We start from the raw sequence: 8,122 nt of genomic DNA, 5'->3' as shown, positions 1-8,122 counted from the left end.
CTTCGCCGCACGGCTGAAAATGACGAAAAAAACATGAAAGCTGGGTCAATATTGATGGCGTGACTGGCTGCCCGCCATCTGTTTGGGCGTCCGTCACCTTTTCCAGTCGGTCCACAAAACATGACAATGTCATCCAAAACTAACATTTCTAAAGGGACATTTCCCAATCAAATACAACACCAGTGAAGTTGGCACCTTGTGTAAATGGTAAATAAAAACAGAATACAATGATTTGCAAACCCTTTTCAACTTATATTCAATTGAAAAGACTGCAAAGACAAGATATTTAACGTTCAAACTAAAAAATGTTGTTGTTTTTTGCAAATATTAGCTCATTTGGAATTTGATGCCTGCGACATGTTGCAAAAAAGCTGGCACAAGTGGCAAAAAAGACTGATAAAGTTGAGGAATGCTCATCAAACACTTATTTGGAACATCCCACAGGTGAACAGGCTAATTGGGAACAGGTGGGTGCCATGATTGGGTATAAAAGCAGCTTCCGTGAAATGCTCAGTCGTTCACAAACAAGGACGGGGCGAGGGTCACCACTTTGTCAACAAATGCGTGAGCAAATTGTTTAAGAACAACATTTCTCAACCAGCCATTGCAAGGGAATTTAGGGATTTCACCATCTACGGTCCGTAATATCATCAAAAGGTTCAGAGAATCTGGAGAAATCACTGCACATAAGCGATAATATTACGGACCTTCGATCCCTCAGGCGTACTGCATCAAAAAGCGACATCAGTGTGTAAAGGATATCACCACATGGGCTCAGGAACACTTCAGAAAACCACTGTTAGTAACTACAGTTTGTCGCTACATCTGTATGTGCAAGTTAAAACTCTACTATGCAAAGCGAAAGCATTTATCAACAACACCCAGAATCATTGTATTCCGTTTTTATTTACGAATTACACAACGTGCCAATTTCACCGGTTTGGGGTCTTGTGCTTTCTTTATTCAGAAATGTGTGTCTTCTTCCGGTTCTATCAAAACTCACCAATTGTCCCTTCTCCACAACGAGCTCATGTGCTGCCAAAATGGGGGCGAGGGTCACCACTTTGTGAACAAATGCGATTAAGAACAACATTTCTCAACCAGCTATTGCAAGGAATTTAGGGATTTCGCCTTCTACGGTCCGTAATATCATCAAAAAGTTCAGAGAATCTGGAGAAATCACTGCACGTAAGCGATGGTATTACAGACCTTCGATCCCTCAGGCGGTACTGCATCAAAAAGCGACATCAGTGTGTAAAGGATATCACCACATGGGCTCAGGAACACTTCAGAAAACCACTGTCAGTAACTACAGTTGGTGGCTACATCTGCAAGTGCAAGTTAAAACTCTACTATGCAAAGCGAAAGCCGTTTATCAACAACACCCAGAATCATTGTATTCTGTTTTTATTTACAAATTACACAACGTGCCTATTTCACCGGTTTGGGGTTTTGTGCTTTCTTTATTCAGAAATGTGTGTCTTCTTCAGGTTCAAACTCACCAATTGTCCCCTCCCCCACAACAAGCTAATGCGCTGCCAAAATGGGGGCGAGGGTCACCACTTTGTGAACAAATGCGTTTGACAACAACATTTCTCAACCAGCTATTGCAAGGAATTTAGGGATTTCACCTTCTACGGTCTGTAATATCATCAAAAAGATCAGAGAATCTGGAGAAATCACTGCACATAAGCGATGATATTACGGACCTTCGATCCCTCAGGCGGTACTGCATCAAAAAGCAACATCAGTGTGTAAAGGATATCACCACATGGGCTCAGGAACACTTCAGAAAACCAGTAACTACAGTTGGTGGCTACATCTGCAAGTGCAAGTAAAAACTCTACTATGCAAAGCGAAAGCCATTTATCAACAACACCCAGAATCATTGTATTCTGTTTTATTTACGAATTACACAACGTGCCAATTTCTCTGGTTCTTTATTTAGAAATGTGTGTCTTCTTCAGGCTTCAGGTTCTATCAAAACTCACTAATCGTCTGTCCTCCGCCACAGCTCGGGTGTGCGACGACGAGCTCATGCGCTGCCAAAATGGGGCGAGGGTCACCACTTTGTGAACAAATGCGTTTAAGAACAACATTTCTCAACCAGCTATTGCAAGGAATTTAGGGATTTCGCCTTCTACGGTCCGTAATATCATCAAAAGGTTCAGAGAATCTGGAGATATCACAGCACGTAAGCGATGATATTACGGACCTTCGATCCCTCAGGCGGTATTGCATCAAAAAGAGACATCAGTGTGTAAATGATATCACCACATGGGCTCAGGAACACTTCAGAAAACCACTGTCAGTAACTACAGTTGGTGGCTACATCTGTAAGGTGCAAGTTAAAACTCTACTATGCAAAGCGAAAGCCATTTTATCAACAACACCCAGAATCATTGTATTCCGTTTTTATTTACAAATTACACAACGTGCCAATTTCACCGGTTTGGGGTTTTGTGCTTTCTTTATTCAGAAATGTGTGTCTTCTTCAGGTTCAAAACTCACCAAATTGTCCCCTCCCCCACAACAAGCTAATGCGCTGCCAAAATGGGGGCGAGGGTCACCACTTTGTGAACAAATGCATTTAAGAACAACATTTCTCAACCAGCTATTGCAATGAATTTAGGGATTTCACCATCTACGCTCCATAACATCATCAAAGGGTTCAGAGAATCTGGAGAAATCACTGCACGTAAGCGGCAAGGCTGAAAACCAACATTGAATGCCCGTGACCTTTGATCTCTCAGGCGGTACTGCATCAAAAAGCGACATCAGTGTGTAAAGGATATCACCACATGGGCTCAGGAACACTTCATAAAACCTACTGTCAGTAACTACAGTTTGTCGCTACATCTCTAAGTGCAAGTTAAAACTCTACTATGCAAAGCCAAAGCCATTTATCAACAACACCCAGAATCATTGTATTCTGTTTTTATTTACAAATTACACAACGTGCCAATTTCGCCTTCTACGGTCCGTAACATCAGCAAAAGGTTTAGAGAATCTGGAGAAATCACTGCACGTAAGCGGCAAGGCTGAAAACCAACTTTGAATCAAAAAGTGACATCAGTGTGTAAAGGATATCACCACATGGGCTCAGGAACACTTCAGAAAACCACTGTTAGTAACTACAGTTTGTCGCTACATCTCTAAGTGCAAGTTAAAACTCTACTATGCAAAGCCAAAGCCATTTATCAACAACACCCAGAATCATTGTATTCTGTTTTTATTCACAAATTACACAACGTGCCAATTTCGCCTTCTACGGTCCGTAACATCAGCAAAAGGTTTAGAGAATCTGGAGAAATCACTGCACGTAAGCGGCAAGGCTGAAAACCAACTTTGAATCAAAAAGTGACATCAGTGTGTAAAGGATATCACCACATGGGCTCAGGAACACTTCAGAAAACCACTGTCAGTAACTACAGTTGGTCGCTACATCTGTAAGTGCAAGTTAAAACTCTACTATGCAAAGCAAAAGCCATTTATCAACAACACCCAGAAACGCCGCCAGCTTGGCTGGGCCTGAACTCATCTAAGATGGACTGATGCAAAGTGGAAAAGTGTTCTGTGGTCTGACGAGTTCACATTAAATTCTAAGTTAATGATTATTTGCACAAAAAAATATGTTTCTTAGTGTGTATATTAAATATCTTATCTTTGCAGTCTATTCAATTGAATATAAGTTGAAAAGGATTTGCAAATAATTGTATTCTGTTTTTATTTACCATTTACACAACGAGCCAACTTCACTGATTTTGGGTTTTCTAAATATATTTACAATATATAATTTTTTACAACCCCCAGTCATTTTTGCAATGCATGCTGGGTCATTTGTTTTCCTCAGCTGTCAACAATATCTGAAGTCAAAATGTAGGAATAAAGTATTTTACTCAAAAAAGACGCTGCTTCGATATTGGATATTGGACAGCCCTTTAACATCTAACTGTCCTCCAATAAACTCTACAGGGTTGGTCATTTTCTTGTATTTTTGTCGAGTCGTTTACAAAATAGGCTACTAGGAACTGGCGGCTACACAACAGCTAAGCACACAAAAGCGCACGTGCTAAGTATAAGCAAGTATCAAATAAACATAGTTGCATGTCTTTGGGCACTATAGAGCGGCTCTAGTGGCTCCCTGGAGGTTTTTCAAAAAGGTATGAAAGTGAAAAAAGATGAGGGAAAAAATAAATGTTTTATTTTATTATGGTGTCTGTAATACTTATAAACTTTCCTAATAGTTATAAATCCCACGCTTTATATTAAACATGCTTCACTGATGAGAGTATTTGGCGAGCGCCGTTTTGCCCTACTAATTTCGGCGGTCCTTGAACTCGCCGTAGTTTGTTTACATGTAAAACTTCCACGGAAAGACGTGTTTTATGACACTCCTCCTTTGTCTCATTTTGTCCACCAAATGTTTTATGCTGTGCGTGAACGCACAAAGATGAGCTTTGTTGACTTGTGTGGCGTGCTAACCAGGCATATTTGGTCACTGCATGACTGCAAGCTAATCCATGCTAACATGCTATTTAGGCTAGCTGTGTCATAATGCCTCGTTTGTAAGTATATTTGAGCTCATTTAATTTCCTCTGTGTATTTAATTGATATTTGCATGTCTCATGACACATTATCTGTATGTAATATTGGCTGCATTTCTCATAGTTGTTTGTGCGCCATGTTGTTCCAGACCACAGCAAAAGTTACCCACTTTGCAAAGATTGTAATAAAGCCATTAGAAGAAGTTTCCTTTAACTTGGACACTCACATCTATACCTTTGGTCATTCTAAGCCAGTCATTTCCAGGAGTTATCTCACCCTCTGAGAACTTTTACTAATATTTTCCAATGTTGTAAAAATGTGTGGAAGAAATATTACATTTCAACATTTCTGTCAAAGAAGATTTGCGTCAGCCTGCGACACATAGTCATTTTGATAGTAGGCTAATATAGCTAATATAGACACTTACATCATGTGTTGTCTTCATTATAACACTTATATAAGACTTTTAAAGTCATTTTGATAGTAGGCTAATATAGCTAATATAGACACTTACATCATGTGTTGTCTTCATTATAACACTTATATAAGACTTTTAAAGTCATTTTGATAGTAGGCTAATATAGCTAATATAGACACTTACATCATGTGTTGCCTTCATTATAACACTTATATAGGACTTTTAAAGTCATTTTGATAGTAGGCTAATATAGCTAATATAGACACTTACATCATGTGTTGCCTTCATTATAACACTTATATAAGACTTTTAAAGTAATTTTGATAGTAGGCTAATATAGACACTTATGTGCTGTCTTCATTGTAACACTTATATAAGACGTTTTAAGTAATTTTGATAGTAGGCTAATATAACCAATTTAGACACTTACATCATGTGTTGCCTTCATTCTAACACTTATATAAGACTTTTTAAAGTAATTTTGATAGTAGGCTAATATAGCTAATATAGACACTTACATCATGTGTTGTCTTCATTATAACACTTATATAGGACTTTTAAAGTCATTTTGATAGTAGGCTAATATAGCTAATATAGACACTTACATCATGTGTTGTCTTCATTATAACACTTATATAAGACTTTTAAAGTCATTTTGATAGTAGGCTAATACAGACACGTATGTGCTGTCTTCATTGTAACACTTATATAAGATGTTTAAAGTCATTTTGATAGTAGGCTAATATAGCTAATTTAGACACTTACATCATGTGTTGTCTTCATTCTAACACTTATATAAGACTTTTTAAAGTAATTTTGATACTAGGCTAATATAGCTAATATAGACACTTACATCATGTGTTGTCTTCATTCTAACACTTATATAAGACTTTTTAAAGTAATTTTGATAGTAGGCTAATATAGCTAATATAGACACTTACATCATGTGTTGTCTTCATTGTAACACTTATATAAGACTTTTAAAGTCATTTTGATAGTAGGCTAATATAGACACTTATGTGCTGTCTTCATTGTAACACTTATATAAGACGTTTTAAGTAATTTTGATAGTAGGCTAATATAACCAATTTAGACACTTACATCATGTGTTGCCTTCATTATAACACTTATATAAGACTTTTTAAAGTAATTTTGATACTAGGCTAATATAGCTAATATAGACACTTACATCATGTGTTGTCTTCATTCTAACACTTATATAAGACTTTTTAAAGTAATTTTGATAGTAGGCTAATATAGCTAATATAGACACTTACATCATGTGTTGTCTTCATTATAACACTTATATAAGACTTTTAAAGTCATTTTGATAGTAGGCTAATACAGACACGTATGTGCTGTCTTCATTGTAACACTTATATAAGATGTTTAAAGTAATTTTGATAGTAGGCTGATATAACCAATTTAGACACTTACATTATGTGTTGCCTTCATTCTATCACTTATATAAGACGTTTTAAAGTAATTTTGATAGTAGGCTAACATAGCTAACATAGACACTTAAATCATGTGTTGCCTTCATTATAACACTTATATAAGACTTTTAAAGTCATTTTGATAGTAGGCTAATATAGACACTTACCTTGTGTGTTGTCTTTATTCTAACACTTATATAAGATGTTTAAAGTCATTTTGATAGTAGGCTAATATAGCTAATATAGACACTTACATCACGTGTTGCCTTCATTATAACACTTATATAAGACTTTTAAAGTCATTTTGATAGTAGGCTAATATAGCTAATATAGACACTTACATCATGTGTTGTCTTTATTATAACACTTATATTATACTTTTAAAGTCATTTTGATAGTAGGCCAATGTAGCTAATATAGCCACGTACATCATGTGTTGCCTTCATATAAGGCTTTACATTTTTTTATCATTCTGGGTTGCCGACCCCTGTGCTAGAGGAGCGAAACACAGTGAGTCCACCCTGTTGCCATGGTAACGCCTGCTCTCGTACACACGCAGAACATACTCCCTAGTTTGGATGGTGAGAGGAGGTGTCGAGTGCGAGATGGAGCGACACTCGCAGTTAGGTCAAAGTGTGGTTTTTGATTGATTAAAGTATATTATAGTGCACACATTGCCTTTTGGATACTTATCACAAGATACCGGGTTTGAAATGTAAATGCGAAACTTACCTCTCTCGGTACCTCAGTTCCAAAAGTAGTTGTGACCTTCCATCGCCTCCTCAGCCGCCAGCAAAGTTGCGGGCTTGGTCAAGTCTCCATTTGTATGCAGACGGAAGAATGCAATTAAACGGGAGATCTCTTGCCAAACACATTTGGGCTCCTGACAGACACGCCTCCGACATCAGGCTCCTCTCTAAATATTATCCCTCATATCAAAAGTAAATGCGGCAGATCTTCATCATTTACTACCTGCGCCGGCTCTTGTTTGCACACCGACTCGTGGCGGAAGAGATTGATGGGCGATAAAGTCATGGATTGGGTCCAAAACAAAAGTTTTCCGTAAAACCCTGACGCTGATTAAAGATGGGCGTTTTTGATTTGAGTCACTTCTTTGTTCACACAAATATTATATGAAATTAAAGCTGCTAGCAGTGTTGGTCGGGCCCGCATATTTGATTGGTGCTAGTCCTAAGTGTCCCAATACTTTTGTCCAGTGGTAGTCCTGAGTGAGACCTACATAAAGGTTATTGTTTCATGTCTCTACGATATTCGTACTGGGAGTTAGAGGAAGTTGTGTCTGTGTTTTTTTTCCTAGGTGCTGCGGCACAGTGGTTCTTTGAAGGCTCGTAAAATCAAAACCGTAGCACTTATCCAAAGTCTTTCGTCAACTTTGAAATCAGAAGGGTTCAATCTCTCTCCTGTAGTAGTTTGAAGCCGAAACGACAAACGCGCTCAGAGGAGATAATGTTTGATGTTTGGTGACCGGTTTTAACAAAAATGTTGTTTTGAAGGAGGGATTGCAAACTTCCTGTTGATTTTTGCTGAAGGATGTCAATCTATGAAATGTAGGTCTAGGTGAGACCTACATAGAGGTATTTGTTTCATGTCTCTAACACGTTTCTACCGGAAGTTACAAGCAGTTTTGTCTGTGTTTTCCTCTGAGGAGCAGTTTTGTCTCTGTTTTATTCAAAAATTGTGCTAGAGCGCAATTTTGAGT

At 37.8% G+C, this 8,122-nt stretch overlaps 1 protein-coding gene across 1 annotated transcript in view; it reads left to right on the top strand.

Annotated features, from left to right (window-relative positions):
* Nucleotides 1-8,122, top strand: part of LOC133630325 (netrin-G1-like) — a 168,732-nt gene that overhangs the window by 137,579 nt on the left and 23,031 nt on the right. The window lies entirely within an intron of this gene.

The sequence above is a fragment of the Entelurus aequoreus genome, linkage group LG15 (assembly GCF_033978785.1).
Source record: "Entelurus aequoreus isolate RoL-2023_Sb linkage group LG15, RoL_Eaeq_v1.1, whole genome shotgun sequence".
Classification (NCBI taxonomy): Eukaryota; Metazoa; Chordata; class Actinopteri; order Syngnathiformes; family Syngnathidae; genus Entelurus; species Entelurus aequoreus.
Note: the sequence above shows the minus strand (reverse complement) of the source record. Positions and strands in the feature narration are given on the sequence as shown.